The sequence below is a fragment of the Haematobia irritans genome, chromosome 3 (assembly GCF_050003625.1).
Source record: "Haematobia irritans isolate KBUSLIRL chromosome 3, ASM5000362v1, whole genome shotgun sequence".
Lineage (NCBI taxonomy): Eukaryota > Metazoa > Arthropoda > Insecta > Diptera > Muscidae > Haematobia > Haematobia irritans.
In genome coordinates this window covers 185,735,284-185,753,103 of record NC_134399.1, presented here as the reverse complement: position 1 = coordinate 185,753,103, position 17,820 = coordinate 185,735,284, and the positions used below count along the sequence as shown (strand labels likewise).

The 17,820-nt window shown below is 35.2% G+C and overlaps 1 protein-coding gene across 1 annotated transcript in view; it reads right to left on the bottom strand.

Moving 5' to 3' along the window:
• rho-5 (rhomboid-5) overlaps positions 1-13,818 on the bottom strand; it is a 44,047-nt gene extending 30,229 nt beyond the window's left edge. The window contains exon 1 of the mRNA XM_075300424.1: positions 13,122-13,818. The gene's annotated coding sequence lies outside the window, so the exon portion shown is untranslated. The remainder of the gene's footprint in view (positions 1-13,121) is intronic.
• Between the last annotated feature and the right edge of the window lie 4,002 nt (positions 13,819-17,820).

The following is a 17,820-nucleotide window of genomic DNA, read 5'->3' as shown; positions in this document are numbered from 1 at the left end:
CTGTATGTATTCTCTGTTTTGACAAAAAGGTGAATTTTTAAACCCATTTAATATCTCAGCAAAAAAAAAATTTGGAAGACACAACTTTAAAAGAACTTCCAAAAATGTACTCCCTAAGATGTTCTTTATTTTAACTGCATAGGAAGTTCATTTGAGTCAATTTTTTTATAACTTGTTTTTTTTTTCATATTTTTAAAGGGAAATTTAAAATTTTATTGTTTTAAAAAGTTTAAAAACTGATTAAGAATTAATAAAATAGCGCAAATTATTTAAATTTTGCCGAAAAAAATGCTAAATCCTTTTTAGAATAATTGCGATTTTTTGAAAATATTTGATGTCAAATGTTCCAGACAAGCGTACGAATATTTATATGCATTAAAAATCATAAAAAATTTTAATATATTTATTCATCAAAATATCACAAAATTTCTTAAATCACCTTACACACCTTAAGAAGTGATGCAAATTCAGTGCAACGGCTGTTAAAATGGTGGACACTCATCCTACACGCAAAAAAATAATTCTTTCCTCTCAAACGAAATTTCAGACAAACAAAGTTCGTTTCTCATTTGCTTTTCGCTGTAAGGAAGTGTATTTGGGAGAAAAGTATATACTTTTTGTGATAAACGATTGTTCTTTTCCAGGATTTAAAAACCATTTCATAAAGACTAACTCAAAAAAAAAAAAACATTGTTTTCTTGCTAATTGCATTTTCCCTCACATCTTTCTCACATCCACGAGATTTTTTAGTTCTTAACACCTTTTCCTGTAATACCAACAATGTTGAAAAAATTATACGATTTTATAAATTTTTAAATTTTTTTACCTTTCACCTGGACGGAGAATCGAACCGCGGACCATGCACTTCGTAAGCCAACACACTAACCACTGAGCTATGTACCTGTTATGGTCATCAATAGATAAATATCCATATAAGTTATATTTATATAGCATAGCTTGCGGCGCCCACGAACCGAATAAACAAAGTTTATTTAACAGAAACAAGCATTTAGTTTGGCACCGTGGAGCAGTGGTTGCTACGACCGACTTGCATACCAAGGGTCGTGGGTTCGATCCCTGCTTCGACCAAAGTTTTTTTTGTCTTTTTTTTTACATATATTCCAGATAGGTTCGGAAGATTCCGAAAAAATGTTCAACATTACATTGTACTATATTAAATTTTGAACTGTAAAATGTGTCTTATTAAAGACCTAAAGTCAGAAAAGAACCGTGTTTGATATAAACGAAATGGACTGTGTTGTTGTTTCAAAAATCACTTTTTATATTAAAAAAATAAAAATTTTGTAACAAACGAATTTTTTTGGTGATAAAAGTTTAAAATTTTCGAAGCAATTCAAAAAATTCTAACAAAAAAGGAAAATGTTTTCGGTACACGTTTTCCAAACGCTTTTTGTTTTCTTTGCGTGTATGATAAGCCCATGTTAAATTCGTCGCTTCTGCGTCAATTTTGCAATACGTCCGGATCCAAAAAGAACATTTTCACTGCTTTTTTGGAGACGCTTTTTTTGCTGGGATATTTATCAATCTTTAACCAATAAAAAACAAAGGGGACGAGTCTGATTTAACTGAGATTTTCACTGTAGCAGCTCTCGAGAACAAATCGAAGCACCCACGTATATATATTGTCCCATCGTTCTAGGCCATACTGTTATAGCTTTTTAATTTCGATTTCAAACCTTTCTATTATTATTTTTTATGTAGTGGTATATATTAAAAACTATAGTTTATTTTTGTTTAGAGCACAACTGATTTTGTAGTTTACTTTAGTTACTTTGACCAGAAACAAAAGTAGACTGTTGCCATTTTGGCATACTAGCAGTTCATCGACCATGACCGAATACAATGAGTCAAATGCAAATTTAAGGAAATTGGAATTTCCAAGCTTATGGGTATATCCGTAGCGGAATTTCCTGGATTTATATAAATATAATTATTAGCATGGCACTATTTATTAGAAGGTTAAACAAATTATGTTTCGAGTTTTCAGGTACATGTTTTCCATTTTATATTTTCAAGTCATATGAAACATAAACCATAGTTTATTTTCGAAACCAGTAACCTATTCCAAAGGACTTTATATTGTTCATATTATACCAACATTATGACATTACGAATGAAAAGAAGAAAAAAAAAAAAAAACAGTTGACAGGCTGGCACAAACCATTCACCATTGCCTTCACAACAACCACCCCCTTTTTTTGCATTGACATTTTCCATATACCCACCACCATAGAATGTGGTGATGAGGATACAATAAGTTTGCCATTCTGTTTGTAACACCTCGAGATATGGATTTTCGACTATATAAAGAATATATAGTGATATTGATCAAGAAAATATTGTAAGAAGATTTAACGATGTCCGTCTATAAGTTAGTCTGTTGTAATCACACTATAGCTTTCAATAATGTAGGTATTTGTCTAACAGGTTGGCTAATAAGTCCCCGGTCTAACAAAGAAAAACACATTTTTTTTGTCAAAATTCGTTTTTATTATTCAACATAGTTCCCTACAAGAGCGATACAACGATTATAACGACCTTCCAATTTTTTGATACCATTTTGGTAGTACTCCTTCGGTTTAGCCTCAAAATAGGCCTCAGTTTCGGCGATAACCTCTTCATTGCACCCAAATTTTTTCCCTGCGAGCATCCTTTTGAAATCTGAGAACAAGAAAAATTCGCTGGGGGCCAGATCTGGAGATGGGAAAGCAATTCGAAGCCCAATTCATGACTTTTTGCCATCGTTCTCAATGACTTGTGGCTCGGTGCGTTGTCTTGGTGGAACAACACTTTTTTCTTCTTCATATGGGGCCGTTTTGCCGCGATTTCGACCTTCAAACGCTCCAAAAATGCCATAGTCACTGTTGATGGTTTTTCCCTTCTCAAGATAATCGATAAAAATTATTCCATGCGCATCCCAAAAAACAGAGGCCATTACTTTGCCAGCGGACTTTTGAGTCTTTCCACGCTTCGGAGACGGTTCACAGGTCGCTGTCCACTCAGCCGACTGTCGATTGGACTCAGGAGTGTAGTGATGGAGCCATGTTTCATCCATTGTCACATATCGATGGAAAAACTCGGGTGTATTACGAGTTAACAACTGCAAACACCGCTCAGAATCATCAACACGTTGTTGTTTATGGTCAAATATGAGCTCGCGCGGCACCCATTTTGCACAGAGCTTCCGCATATCCAGATATTGATGAATGATATGACCAAGACGTTCCTTTGATATCTTTAAGGCCTCTGCTCTCTCGATCAACTTCATTTTAGGGTCATTCAAAATCATTTTGTGGATTTTTTTGATGTTTTCGTCGGTAACCACCTTTTTCGGGCGTCCACTGCGTTCACCGTCCTCCGTGCTCATTTCACCACGCTTGAATTTTGAATACCAATCAATTATTGTTGATTTCCCTGGGCAGAGTCCGGAAACTCATTATCAAGCCATGTTTTTGATTCCACCGTATTTTTTCAGAAAACTGTATTTTATCAAAACACGAAATTCCTTTTTTCCATTTTTTCACAATAACAAAAGTTGCTTCACAAAAGACGCTCTATCTCACAAACTAATTGACTTACAGATGTCAAATTTTGACAGGAATCATTTGAAGGTTGGTACTATATAAAAATAATATGCATTTAATACTAGCGACGCCATCTATGTGTCAGACCGGGGACTTATCAGCCAACCTGTTACAAGCAGGTCAAGTTCAAGGATGGGCTATATCAGGCTTCAGGCCTTGATATAGCCTCCACATAGGGTAGATAACAACATGTATTGCAATCAACTTCAGGTTGCTATGATTTTTAAACCGCTCGTCTGTTATCTGAGAGATTTGTTCCAATGATAGTTAAATTTATTGTTTGCAAGCTTACAAAAGCATTTCGATCTATTGCATACAAAAATTTAGTTTTCGCGAGTTCTAGCGTGCTAGTGCAATTGTTTTGTATGTGGCTGGAAAACCGCAACTGAATATCATTAGAGCTATGCAGCATTTATGGTAAATGTGAATAAAACATTTGTTTCTCGTATCATTGCTCGTTACCATGACACTGGTGTAATGTTGCATTGCGTCGAAAACTTAAACAAAAAAATATCATTGGACTAAAGCCATTGATGCTCCAAAAACAGCAAACTTAGAACTAACCGATGCACACAAAAAGTTAGATTGGAAATAGCCAAAGAGTTGCTGAGTTTGCACGAAAATGGTGAGTTACCGAATTTTGTTTTTCCAATGGGAAACCATTCCAAATTGATCAGTTTTTAAACAAAGTGATCGGATTTAAAGAAAGGTCGCCTGAAAATGTACACCTTTGGGTGGCCACCAGAATTGGAGCGCGGTAAGGGCCGATGGTTGCTCCCCGCTCATATTTATCGACCGTGACGTCTTAAAAATGACGAATATTATCAGGAAATGTTCTAAAGGTACACTCAGAGAAGGAATATGATCATCTCAACCATGTTTCGAGAGCAAAATGTTATTTTTGAACGGAGAACATGTAACATGTTTGCGGCAACCATGTTATTTTCTCAAAGAGCATATGTCTGACTTCGGCAACCATGTATATATTTGCCGAGAAAACAACATTTTTGCGACAAAAATGTTCCATGGTCACCATCCAAAAACAACATTTTGCTCTCGAAACATGGTTGAGGGGATCATATTCCTTCTCTGCGTGTAGTATTGAAGTCCTGCACTTGCACTTGTACTTCTAATGAATTTTGAAGAGTATGGTTGGCACTATGAAATACAAAAGTATCGATCATCGCAAGATGGCGTTTAGCCGGAAATGAGCTAAAATACCGCAGAGCATATTTGGTGCCAAAACTAGCCAATCCGAATAAGTCTAAACTGATTATAAAATTGCATATAATTTCCGACATTTTTAGCTTTTGAACAATAAAAGTATATATCACTTTGTTGCATTACGTATCAGCCACCGCAATTTGTATACAATGTGCTCTTAGATTCTTCACGATGTTCAATTTTAAATGATATCCCTGAAGCTGACCTTGTGCTTAAGTCGATTTGGGACATGAGCCATCCCAGCAAAAAAATTTGGAAGTACTTCTAAAGGCACAACTTTAAAAGCACTTCCAAAAATATCCTTCCAGGGATTTACTTTATTTTAACTACTCAGGAAGTTCTTTTAATTCAATTTTTTATAACTCGCTTTTTTTCATACTTTTAAAGGGCAATTTTAAAATTTTTTGTTTGAAATATGTTAAAAACAGGGTAAGGATTAATAAAATGGTATAAATTATTTAAATTTTTTCGAAAAAATTTCTAAATTCATTCTAGAAAAATTGCGAAATTTTGAAAATATTTGAGGTCAAGGGTTGCAGACAAGCGTTAGATTGCATTAAAAATCATAAAAAAATTAAAAAAATTAATTATTTGTCAAAACACCACAAAATTTTTTAATTCACATCCAAAACACTGAATTCGGATCACATCTAAAGAAGTGGTGCATATTCAGTGCAACGGCAGTTGAAATGTTGGACATCCGTCCTATGACAAGCCCATGTTAAATTCATCGCTTCTGCGCCAATTTTGCACCACTTTCGGATCCAAAAAGAACATTTTCACTACTTTTTTGTCGACGCTTTTTTTTGCTGGGATTTTAAGAAGGCGTGATCTGTGATCATCATGAAGTCATATCCCTCTACATTTCTTAATGCTTACCATGGCTACCAAGCATATTCTCATTTAGCTCCCATATAGCCCGATCTTCCAATTTGATTTCTTGCGGGCATAGATACCGGAATTTTTATCCGATTTGCCTGAAATTTGAAACCTAGAGGTATATTTGATTCCACAAATAGGAATGCTGGATATTTTGTGTACCGGTTCATATTTATACCCTTCACCACTACTGTGGTACAGGGTATAATAAGTTTGTGCATTTGTATGTAACGCCAAGAAATAGTGGTCATAGACCCATCTTTTAGCATACCGATCGGCTTAGAATTAAATTCTGAGTCGATTTAGCGATGTCCGTCTGTCTGTCTGTCCGTCCGTCTGTCTGTATATGTAATTTTTGTGCACAAAGAACAGCTCGCAATTTAAGTCCGATCGTCCTCAAATTTGGTGTAGGGCCGTTTCTTGGGACAGAGACAATCGCTATTGGTTTTGGAAAAAATCGGTTCAGATTTAGATATAGCTGCCATATATATTTATCCCCGATTTGGTCATAGTTAGCGTGTTTATCAACCGATTTTCTTGAAATGCCGTACATCAAAATATTTTATGAATCTCGAAAATCTTGAAAAATATCAGCCAAATCGGTTCAGATTTAGATATAGCTCCCATATATATCTTTCGTCCGATTTAGACTCATATGACCACAGAGGCCAAAGTTTACTACCGATCTTCGTGAAATTTTGCACAGAGGGTAGAATTGACATTCTACCAATGCTTGGTAAATTGTATTGAAATCGGTTCAAATTTAGATATAGCTCTCATATATATCTTTCGTCCGATTTGAACTTATATGGCCACAAAAGCCAGAGTTTTACCGTGATTTGCTTCAAATTTAGCACAAGGGGTACTTTTAACGATACTATTGTATGTGCCAAATATGGTCAAAATCGATGCAGATTTAGATATAGCTCTCATATATATCTTTTGTCCGATTTGAACTTATATGGCCTCAAAATCCAGGGTTTTGCCGAGATTTGCTTCAAATTTCGCACAAGGAGTACGTTTAGTAGTATCAGTACCTGTGCCAAATTTGGTTGAAATCGGTTCAGATTTAGATATGGCTCCTATATATATCTTCCGTCCGATTTGCACTCATATGACCAGGGGGGCAAAGTTATACTCCCATTTACGTGAAATTTCGCATAGATAGCAGAATTATTATTCTAACTGTACATGTCAAATTTAGTCAAAATCGGTTCAGATTATATATAGCTCCCATATATACGTACACCAGAGTTGGGGAAATATGGTAGACTGTTACACATTTTAGACCAATTTTCAGTGGAAGTTTCCTCCAATTAACTGGATAGCGTTAGCCGATTTAAATTTTAATTCTAGAGATTTTGTAGAAGTAAAAAAATTGTCTCCTTTATATAGCTTCCAGCAAATGTGAAGTAGTTGAGATGGTAACACAAATTTTGGCCTACATAGGGGTGAAGGGTATAATATAGTCGGCCCCGCCCGACTTTAGACTTTACTTACTTGTTTAATATAACTCCGTTTAAACCACCGATTTTCCTTCTTGAGTTTCTAGAGAGTACAACTTTTATCCGAAATCAAGGGGTATTTTAGGTTGGGGTTTAGGTTCGAAACCCCCTATGTTGATCCCTAGTTCAGAAAGACATCGGACTTCAGAGAGATCCTCGGTGTTGACACGAGTAAGTGTTCAAAGATTCGATGTTCAATTTCAAAATGGAATTTCTTAACTTTTAAAGCCCACCGAGCTGGCATTGTACTTAGATCGGCTTGGGACATGATATATTTTACGAAGGTAAGCTCTGAATTTGTTATTGCTTACGGTGGCTACTAAGAATATTCTCATTTAGCCCCCATATAGCCCGATCTCTCAATTTAATATTTTGCGGGCATAGAAGCCGGAATTTTTATCCGATTTGCCTGATATTGTAAAACTAGAGGTCCTCCTATTTACGAAGGTAAGCTCTAAATTTCTTATTGCTTACCGTGGCTACTAAGAATATTCTCATTTAGCCCCCATATAGCCCGATCTCTCAATTTAATGTTTTGCGGGCATAGAAACCGGAATTTTTATCCGATTTGCCTGATATTGTAAAACTAGAGGTACTCCTATTTACAACAAATAGGAGTGTCGGATATGGCGTGTGTCGGTCTATGTTTTGATAGAGTCCCCACATAAACGGACCCACCAATTTTGCTTTTTGGGCTTTTAGAAATCCAATTTGTCCAATTTGAAATCTAGATATAGTTTAAGTCCACAATTATGCGTGTCGAGGAAAAGTGGTTGGAATTTAGATCCCCAAAAACCCTTATGTTGATCCCTAGTTCAGACTGACTACGGCCAGATTCTATGCGTTGTAAATGGAAAGTGTATACAGAACTAAGTTCTAAGATCCTTTACGATGTTCAATTTTAAAACGGTATGCCTGAAGCTTTAAAGCCCATCGACCTGACCTTGTACATAAAACGTTTTGGGACATGAGCCATATTAAGAAAGCGTGATCTGTGATCACCGTAGACTCATGTCCCTCGATATAAGTTCTAAATTTTTTAATGCTTGACTTAAAGGGTGATACGGTCAAAATTTGGTCAAGGGAAAACGCGTGTAAATCGGTGAAATCATTAATTTAAAAAATCAAATTAAACTTCTTTTTCAAGTTCAATTAGTATAAAATTCAGGAAAAATATTCAGTTAGGCTTTCGCTTTTCCAAATCCGAATTGCCGGGCCTCACGCTTGACAACTGCCATCAGATTTTGTACAGCCACCTTGTCCACCTTCTTCGCCGCAGAAAGCCAGTTTGCCTTGAACTGCTGCTCGTCCTTAGCAGTTTTTGGTCTTCTTTAGGTTCCGCTTGACAATAGCCCAGTATTTATCAATTGGGCGGAGCTCTGGCGTGTTGGGAGGGTTCTTGTTCTTGGGAACCACCTGCGTTGTTGGCGGCGTACCACTCCATGGCCTTTTTACCGTAATGGCAAGATGCCAAATCCGGCCAAAACAGTACGGAACAACCGTGTTTCTTCAGGAAAGGCAGCAGACGTTTATTCAAACACTCTTTCACGTATGAAAATGCTGCTTTTCAAGCCACAGGTACAGATGGCTTGCCAAACCAGATATTTTTTTGCGAACTTTGACAGTTTCATGTGCTTGAAAATATCTGCTACCTTTCCCCTTCCTTTTGCCGTATAAAACTCCTGTCCCGGAAGCTGCTTGTAGTCGGCTTTGACGTAGGTTTCGTCGTCCATTACCACGCAGTCAAACTTCGTCAGCATCGTCGTGTACAGCCTTCGGGATCGCGCTTTGGCCGTCGTATTTTGTTTATCATCGCGATTTGGAGTCACTACCTTCTTGTAAGTCGATAGTCCGGCTCGTTTTTTGGCTCGATGCACGGTTGTAGACGATACACCCAGCTTACTTGCGGCATCTCGGAGAGAGAGGTTAGGGTTTCGCTTGAAACTACCGGCAACTCTCTTTGTCGTCTCAGCGGCTTCCGGTTTTCGATTTCCCCCCGATCCAGACTTCCTGGCTGTCGACAAACGTTCCCCAAACACTTTAATTACATTTGTAACGGTTGATTTGGCAACTTTTAGCGATTTAGCCAGCTTTGCGTGCGAGTAGCTAGGATTTTCGCGATGCGCGAGCAAAATTTTGATACGCTGCTCTTTTTGCTTGGACGGCATTTTGACAACTGAAGAGTGAATTCCAAAATCAAAATAGGAGCAACATTCTACACACACACACACCTTCAAAATGAGGGGTGTTCAGGTTTTTTTAAATGCAAAATTGAAAGAAATACGTCAAGTTTATATTGACCAAATTTTGACCGTATCACCCTTTAGATGCTAAGTCATGGTAAGCTTGGCTTCTAAACATTGAGTCCCCACACCCTCAAAAAAAAAATCCCTTCTGTAACATATACCCAAAAAACACATTTGGCTTCAAGCATATATATTTTCAGGATTTGTCCAAACAAAATATTGTTTGTATTGTTTAAACATATTATGTTTCACCTTAGGCATACACTGGTAATAAAAAATTTTAATGAAATTTTCTTTATTTGGATATATTATTAAGGCGCCAATTGGTTACTTCCATTCGTACTCTCTAGGTCTCTCTTTCTAAACACATATATGTTTATAGGCTATTTCTAAATTAATATATTTTTGAATTCAAACATATCATATTTACAAACATTTTATGTCTCAAACATAATATGTTCTAACATATCAACATATATGTTCCAAACATCTTATGTTAATTGTATACTTGCACTTAAAAATATTGTGTTACAAAATTTGGGTTCCAAACATATAATTTTTACACCCAAACATTTGGAAAACAGTATTTTTCATCCGTGCATGTAGCCCGATCTCCTAATTGGATTTCTTGCGCAATACAAACCGCAAGAAATTCAATTAGGTGTATATCGGTTAATGTTCTGATTTTTCGGACATCTCGACACCACAGTTTTTATTGTATTTACTCGTCTTCGGAAATCTGGAGATATTGTATGTCCATATTATAAATTTGCTCCAATAAGTTAGGTTAGGAATGGTGACAGCCCGATATTTCAGTCTCACTTAGACTATTCAGTCCATTGTAGTACCGCAGTGGTGAACTTCTACCTTAACACTGAGTGGTACCTGAATCTATGTTTAACTCAATGACGAGGGACCTTTTTGTTACAGGCGTTCCCCATTGCGTTGAAACCGCTTACACCCTCAAAAAAATGTAACATATACCCCAAACACATTTTGCTTCAAACATATATATTTTCAGGATTGGTCCAAACAAAATATTGTTTGTAGTGTTCAAACATATTATGATAGTAAAAAATTTTAATGAAATTTTCTTTGTGTAGATATATTTTTAAGGGAGCCACCGTGGTGCAATGGTTAGCATGCCCGCCTTGCATACACAAGGTCGTGGGTTCGATTCCTGCTACGACCGAACACCAAAAAGTTTTTCAGCGGTGGATTATCCCACCTCAGTAATGCTGGTGACATTTCTGAGGGTTTCAAAGCTTTCTAAGTGGTTTCACTGGAATGTGTAACGCCGTTCGGACTCGGCTATAAAAAGGAGGTCCCTTGTCATTGAGCTTAACATGGAATCGGGCAGCACTCAGTGATAAGAGAGAAGTTCACCACTGTGGTATCACAATGGACTGAATAGTCTAAGTGAGCCTGATACATCGGGCTGCCACATAACCTAAGCTAGCCTAACCTAAGGCGCCAATTGGTTACTTCCATTATTTTACTTGCAGCATACTCTCTAGCTCTCTCTTTCTAAAGACTTATATGTTTATAGGCTATTTCCAAATTAACGTATAATAAGTATACTATGCATCTAAGCATATTATACTTACAAAAATTGTATGTCTGAAACATAATATGTTCTAACATATTAACATATATGCCCCAAATATTTTATGCTAGTTTATGAACATTATATGCTTGCACTTAAAAATATTGTGTTAAAAATTTTGAGTTCCAAACATATAATTTTTACACCTAACAGTCTTTTTCGTCCGTGTAGAGAAGCTTTGAAATACTCAGAAATACCATCACCATTACTGAGAGGGGATAATCCACTGCTAAAAAAATGTTTGATATTTGGTCGAAACTGGGATTGAACCCATAACTCTTTGTATGAAAAGCACCACGATGGCTCTTATATAGCCCGATCTCCCAATTTGATTTCTTGCGGGTATAGAAACTGTATTTTTCATCAGGTTTGCTAGAAATTGGACATCTAGAAATGTTCTAGTGCCGAATATTGGTCCATGGCTTGTTATAACCTCCGATCCAATTGTTTTGTATCTCCTCATTTTTATAGGTGAGTCCGAACGGCGTGCCATATTCCGGTAAAACCACTTACAGTTTTGAAACATAATATTTGGTCGAAACTGGGATTCAACCCATGTCTCTTTATATGCAAAGCGCCACGATGGCTCTCATATAGCCCGATCTTCCAATTTGATTTCTTGCTGCCATAAAAATTGAATTTTTCATTCGATTTACCTGAAATTGGAAATCTAGAGGTGTTCTAGTGCAGAGTATGGTGGGTATTGGTCCATCTTTTATTATAACGCCCATATAAACCGATCTGATTTCTTGGTTGTTGCTATAGCCGCGGTATAAATCGGTCTAGCGATTCAACTACTTGAGTGGATAGACGGCATACATATCTTCCAAATTACACGAAATTAGAAATAAAATTTCGCGATTTTACTTTTCGGGTTATGAGGGTAAAAATCCACAGAGTTTAGATTTCAAATCCTATGAAAAGCGTTATTTCATCCGACTATCTTACAAGCTTCGACTATAGGTTTAAGATTCCCCTAGAAGTACGATTCTAGAATCTGTTGTAGTTTCCTTTCGAGGAAACATTAATCCATATCAAATTCGACTAGGGCTTTTCAAATGAAATTGTCCATGGTGGTGGGTATTTAAAATTCGGTCTGAGCGAACATAGCTTATAGGCCATGCTTATGGAAAATCACATAGGAACACAATCTAGGCTATGTTTATGTCTTTGAGACCATAGAAGAGGACCACTTTTGAAAGTTAATGCAAATAATAGGAAATTACACGCACACCATCAATCCAAAAGAAAAAATTAAGAACAATAAACACACGCACACACACACACACACGGGAGTACAAGAGGTGATCCTTTGAAAGGATTCGCTATAAAATGCAAAATATATATGGGTGGTGGTACTTGCACGAAACGGCAAATATATAATTGTTGCCTGGCTGCCTGGCAACGTTGCTGTGACAAGCAGGCAGACCAAAACGATGGTGACAATCATACAACATAGAAAACCATACCGTGTCCATACCATATCATATTGAGTACTAACCCATTTGTATGGTCCAAAGGATTCTATGCTTATTTATGCGTAGGAGAAATGTTATAGAGGGGTTTGAAAATTAAAAAAAAAAAGACTTCACAATTTTCTAGATGACACTTTCCACTAAACAATCTTTGACAAATTTATAGTCCATAGTCCTGGTGAGGAAGACGAAAAAAAAATATACACTCGGGCCGACCTTCAGTTTTTGGGGAAACGCGAAACGAAAAATATTTTTTCCTTCTGTCACACACACACACACACACATCACAATTTATACCCTTCGGGGTGGTGATGGAACCTCAAAGGCCGAAAAGAAAATTATTTCAACTTCACTTTCTATGTAACAAAATGTAGCTATAGAGAGATGAACATTTTCTTGAGTGTTGGGATTTGTTTTGCAATGATATTCACTTGAAAATAAAATTATTATTTCTCTACGATGCTGTGTACATATCTATTTGCTCGATGGGGCTCGACACTCACGCAAAAAAACACACACGCACACACACTCACGCACAGGCAAGATGAATATTTCCTTTATGCCTTCACTTGGAGACTCACCTTAACTTTTAGATTCCATGGTTTTTTTTTGTGTTGTGTTGAATTTTATTATTTTGTTTAAACTATGATATATATACTATATATTTATATATATGCATATGTATATATCGAAGAGAGATGTATGTATATATGTAGTATGTATATATAAGAGCTGTTGTTGTTGTTGTTAATTTTTTTTAAAAATTAAATCCGAATTTTATCTTCTATATATATATAATAAGAATTTCTTCGTTTCGTTTCTTTTCCGTTTTGCTTTTCCGTTTTTTTTTTTGCTTTTTTTGCTATGTATGAAGAATAATGACAATCCTTTTGACTATTTTTTTGCTTCCTCTTTTGGAATGTTGTTTATGTGTATACCATCGTCGTATCGATTTCTCACTGCTGCTCACAGCTCGCTCATGTTCACATATTCGAGTTGGAAAACCGTTTTCGCTACAACGACTATGATGACTATGGCCACGACGACGACAACGACAACGACTACGACGAAAACGATGAATATTGAGGAGTTGGATTTTTTGCATTGGCTTTTTTATGGGCTGGTTGTCACAAAATCATCTTAATTTTATTGAATTCTAAAACTACACTTGTTATTTATTACAATTATATACATTTGTTATTAATTAATTAACTATTTATGGTAAAATTTTGAATAAATGTTCTTTTGTTTGTGCTGTGTAATGTTTTGCTCATCGTCCTTTTGCCACCACTACAGATGTAACGACCTAAGCACGAATTGTATCTCGCAAAACACCACACACACACATACGAACACCTTGTCAAAGCGAAGAGAACACAATAACACAATTGTCAAAAAATCACCCCTCTAGTTTGAAGTTTATCTTCTATATGGCCGAATATTACACTTGTCATTGGACGAAAAAAATGGAGAGAGAGAACCGAATATGTATAGCTGTGTATTGAAGGCCTTTGATGGTAAAAGGCATAAATGGTATTCGGTTTCTTAGTAAAGAAAAAAGTGTAGCCAAAAATAACACAAGTTTACAAAATAATTTTTTTTATACCCTCCACCATAGGATGGTGGAGGGTATAACTTTGTCATTCCGTTTGTAACACATCGAAATATTGCTCTAAGACCCCATAAAGTATATATATTCTGGGTCGTGGTGAAATTCTGAGTCGATCTAAGCATGTCCGTCCGACCGTCCGACCGTCCGTCCGTCCGTCTGTTGAAATCACGCTAACTTCCGAACGAAACAAGCTATCGACTTGAAACTTGGCACAAGTAGTTGTTATTGATGTAGGTCGGATGGTATTGCAAATGGGCCATATGAGTCCACTTTTACGTATAGCCTCCATATAAACGGACCCTCAGATTTGGTTTGCGAAGCCTCTAAGAAAAGCATATTTCATCCGATCCGGCTGAAATTTGGTACATGGTGTTGGTTTATGGTCTCTAACAACCATGCCAGAATTGGTCCATATCGGTCCATAATTATATATAGCCCCCATATAAACCGATTCCAGATTTGGCTTGCGGAGCCTCAAAGAGAAGCAAATTTCATCAGATCTGGCTGAAATTTGGTACATGGTGTTGGTATATGGTCTCTAACAACCATGCTAAAATTAGTCCACATCGGTCCATAATTATATATAGCCCCCATATAAACAGATCCCCCGATTTGGCTTGCGGAGCCTCAAAGAGAAACAAAGTTCATCCAACCTGGCTGCAATTTGGTACATGGTGTTAGTACACAGAAAAAAATTTCACGAAAATTTTTCCAATTAAAATCTTAATTGATTTTTAGAAATATTCAATTAAAAATTTAATTGAATCAACAAATTTTTTAATTGAAATAAAAATCAATCACACAATTTAATAGTATCAATTAATTTTTTAATTGGATCAATTAATTTTTTAATTGACTGTCAATTAATTTTTTAATTGATACTATCATTTCTGTGATTGAAGACATTTCAATTAAAAAATTGATTGGATCAATTAATTTCGTGATTGATTCAGAAAAAAAATTTTTTGTGTGTATATGGTCACTAACAACCATGCACAAATTGGTCCATATCGGTCCATAATTATATATAGCACCCATATGAACCGATCCCCAGATTTGGCTTGCGGAGCCTCAAAGAGAAGCAAATTTCAACCGATCTGGCTGAAATTTGGTACATGGTGTGGTATATGGTCTCTAACAACCATGCTAAAATTGGTGCACATCGGTCCATAATTATATATAGCCCCCATATAAACCGATCCCCATATTGGCTTGCGGAGCCTCAAAGAGAAACAAATTTCATCCAATCCAGCTGAAATTTGGAACATGGTGTAAGTATATGATCTCTAACAACCATGCCAGAATTGGTCCATATCGGTCCATATTTATATATAGCCCCGTTCTCCAGATTTGACCTCCGGAGCCTCTTGGAGAAAAAAAATTCATCCGATCCGGTTCAAATGTGAAACGTGGTTTTAGTATATGGTCTCTAACAACCATGCAAAGATTGGTCCACATCGGTCCATAATTATATATAGCCCCCATATAAACCGATCCCCAGATTTGGCTTGCGGAGCCTCAAAGAGAAACAAATTTCATCCAATCCAGCTGAAATTTGGAACATGGTGTTAGTATATGGTCTCTAACAACCATGCCAGAATTGGTCCATATCGGTCCATTATTATATATAGCCCCGTTCTCCAGATGTGACCTCCGGAGCCTCTTGGAGGAAAAAAATTCATCCGATCCGGTTCAAATGTGAAACGTGGTTTTAGTATATGGTCTCTAACATCCATGCAAAAATTTGTCCACATCGGTTCACAATTATATATAGGCCCCATATAAACCGATCCCCAGATTTGACCTCCGGAGCCTCTTGGAGGAGCAAAATTCATTCGATCCGGTTCAAATTTGAACGATCTCCAATCACACATAAATTGGTCCATATCGGTTCATAATCATGGTCGAGCCAAAAATAATCTACCAAAATTTTATTTCTATAAAGCCGATATGCACCTCTAGCGAAAAATTTCATTCCCATAAGAAATGCATTGCTATTTATGCTAACGAAATTTTCGGTAGCGTTCAATTTCGTAAGATGGTACGCACCTCTAATGAAAATAACAGGGTTGTCAAAAGCATATTTTGGCAGCAAACATTTAATTTATTACAATCATTGTGTGCGTAAAAGTTTTAAAAGTCTGTAAATAATAAACAATTTATTTGAGGAATATTTGGAACATATATACATTTTTATATAACGATTTTTAAAAGCGATTAGCTGGTTTAAAACTTGTGTACACGGCCTTGTTTTTTTGTTGTAGACTTAAATACATTTTTGCTACAGAAAATTTCGCTAGAGGTGCATACCGGCCTATAGAAACTTTTGTCAAAATATCATTTCCTTTCAAAATTTTGTCAAAAATTTATTTCTATACAATTTTTTTTTTAAATTCTATATCTATAGAATATTTGTTAAAATTTCATTTCTATAGAAAATTATGTCAAAACTTTATAGAAAATTTTGTCAAAATTTTATTTCTATAGAAAATTTTGTCAACATTTTATTTCTATAGAAAAATTTGTTAAAATTTTATTTCTATAGAAAATTTTGTCAAAATTTTATTTCTATAGAAACTTTTGTCAAAAATGTATTTCTATACAAACTTTTTTTAAATTCTATATCTATAGAATATTTGTTAAAATTTCATTTCTATAGAAAATTTTGTCAAAATTTTATTTCTATAGAAAATTTTATCAAAATTTTATTTCTATAGAAAATTTTGTCAAAATTTTATTTCTATAAAAAAATTTTATTTCTATAGAAAATTTTGTCAAACTGAATTATATACGTATTTAATCGGTATTTTTTGATTTAATATATACCAAATATGGACTTACTTACAATTTAGAAGACGGTGTTAGGAGGTTTTAAGATACCTTGCCATCGGCAAGCGTTACCGCAACTCAAGTAATTCGATTGTGGATGGCAGTGTTTAGAAGAAGTTTCTACATAATCCATGGTGGAGGGTATATCTTCGGCCAGGCCAAACTTACGGCCGTATATACTTCTTTCATATACATTTGATGAGAGGTGACTTATGTATTTTCATCTGCTGAATTCGGAAATGAAGGTTAACATTTTTTTATGGAACAGTTTTTGAGATATCCCGTTATTTTTAGTTTTTTCGGTCTTTTTCCACTAAACAAATCATATCTCGAGCTAGAAATGTCCGATTATATCGTCGTTGTTACATGAATCCAAGGTATTGAGATGACAAACAAACGTGTACAATTGGATCAGTGACCTTCATTTTCGAATGAGAGCAGATGAAAATACATATGAAAAGTCAACATCAAATGTGCATTTTCAATTTAAACAAGTGTAATCTGTTTGAATCCGGAAGTGTTGCGAAATGGGATTATAAGCAATATATATATATATATATATATATATATATATATATATATATATATATATATATATATATATATATATATATATATATATATAATATATATATATATATATAATATATATATATATATATGTATATATATATATATATATATATATATATATATATATATATATATATATATATATATATATATATATATATATATATATATATATATATATATATATATATATATATATATATATATATATATATATATACATATATATATATATTGCTTATAATCCCATTTCGCAACACTTCCGG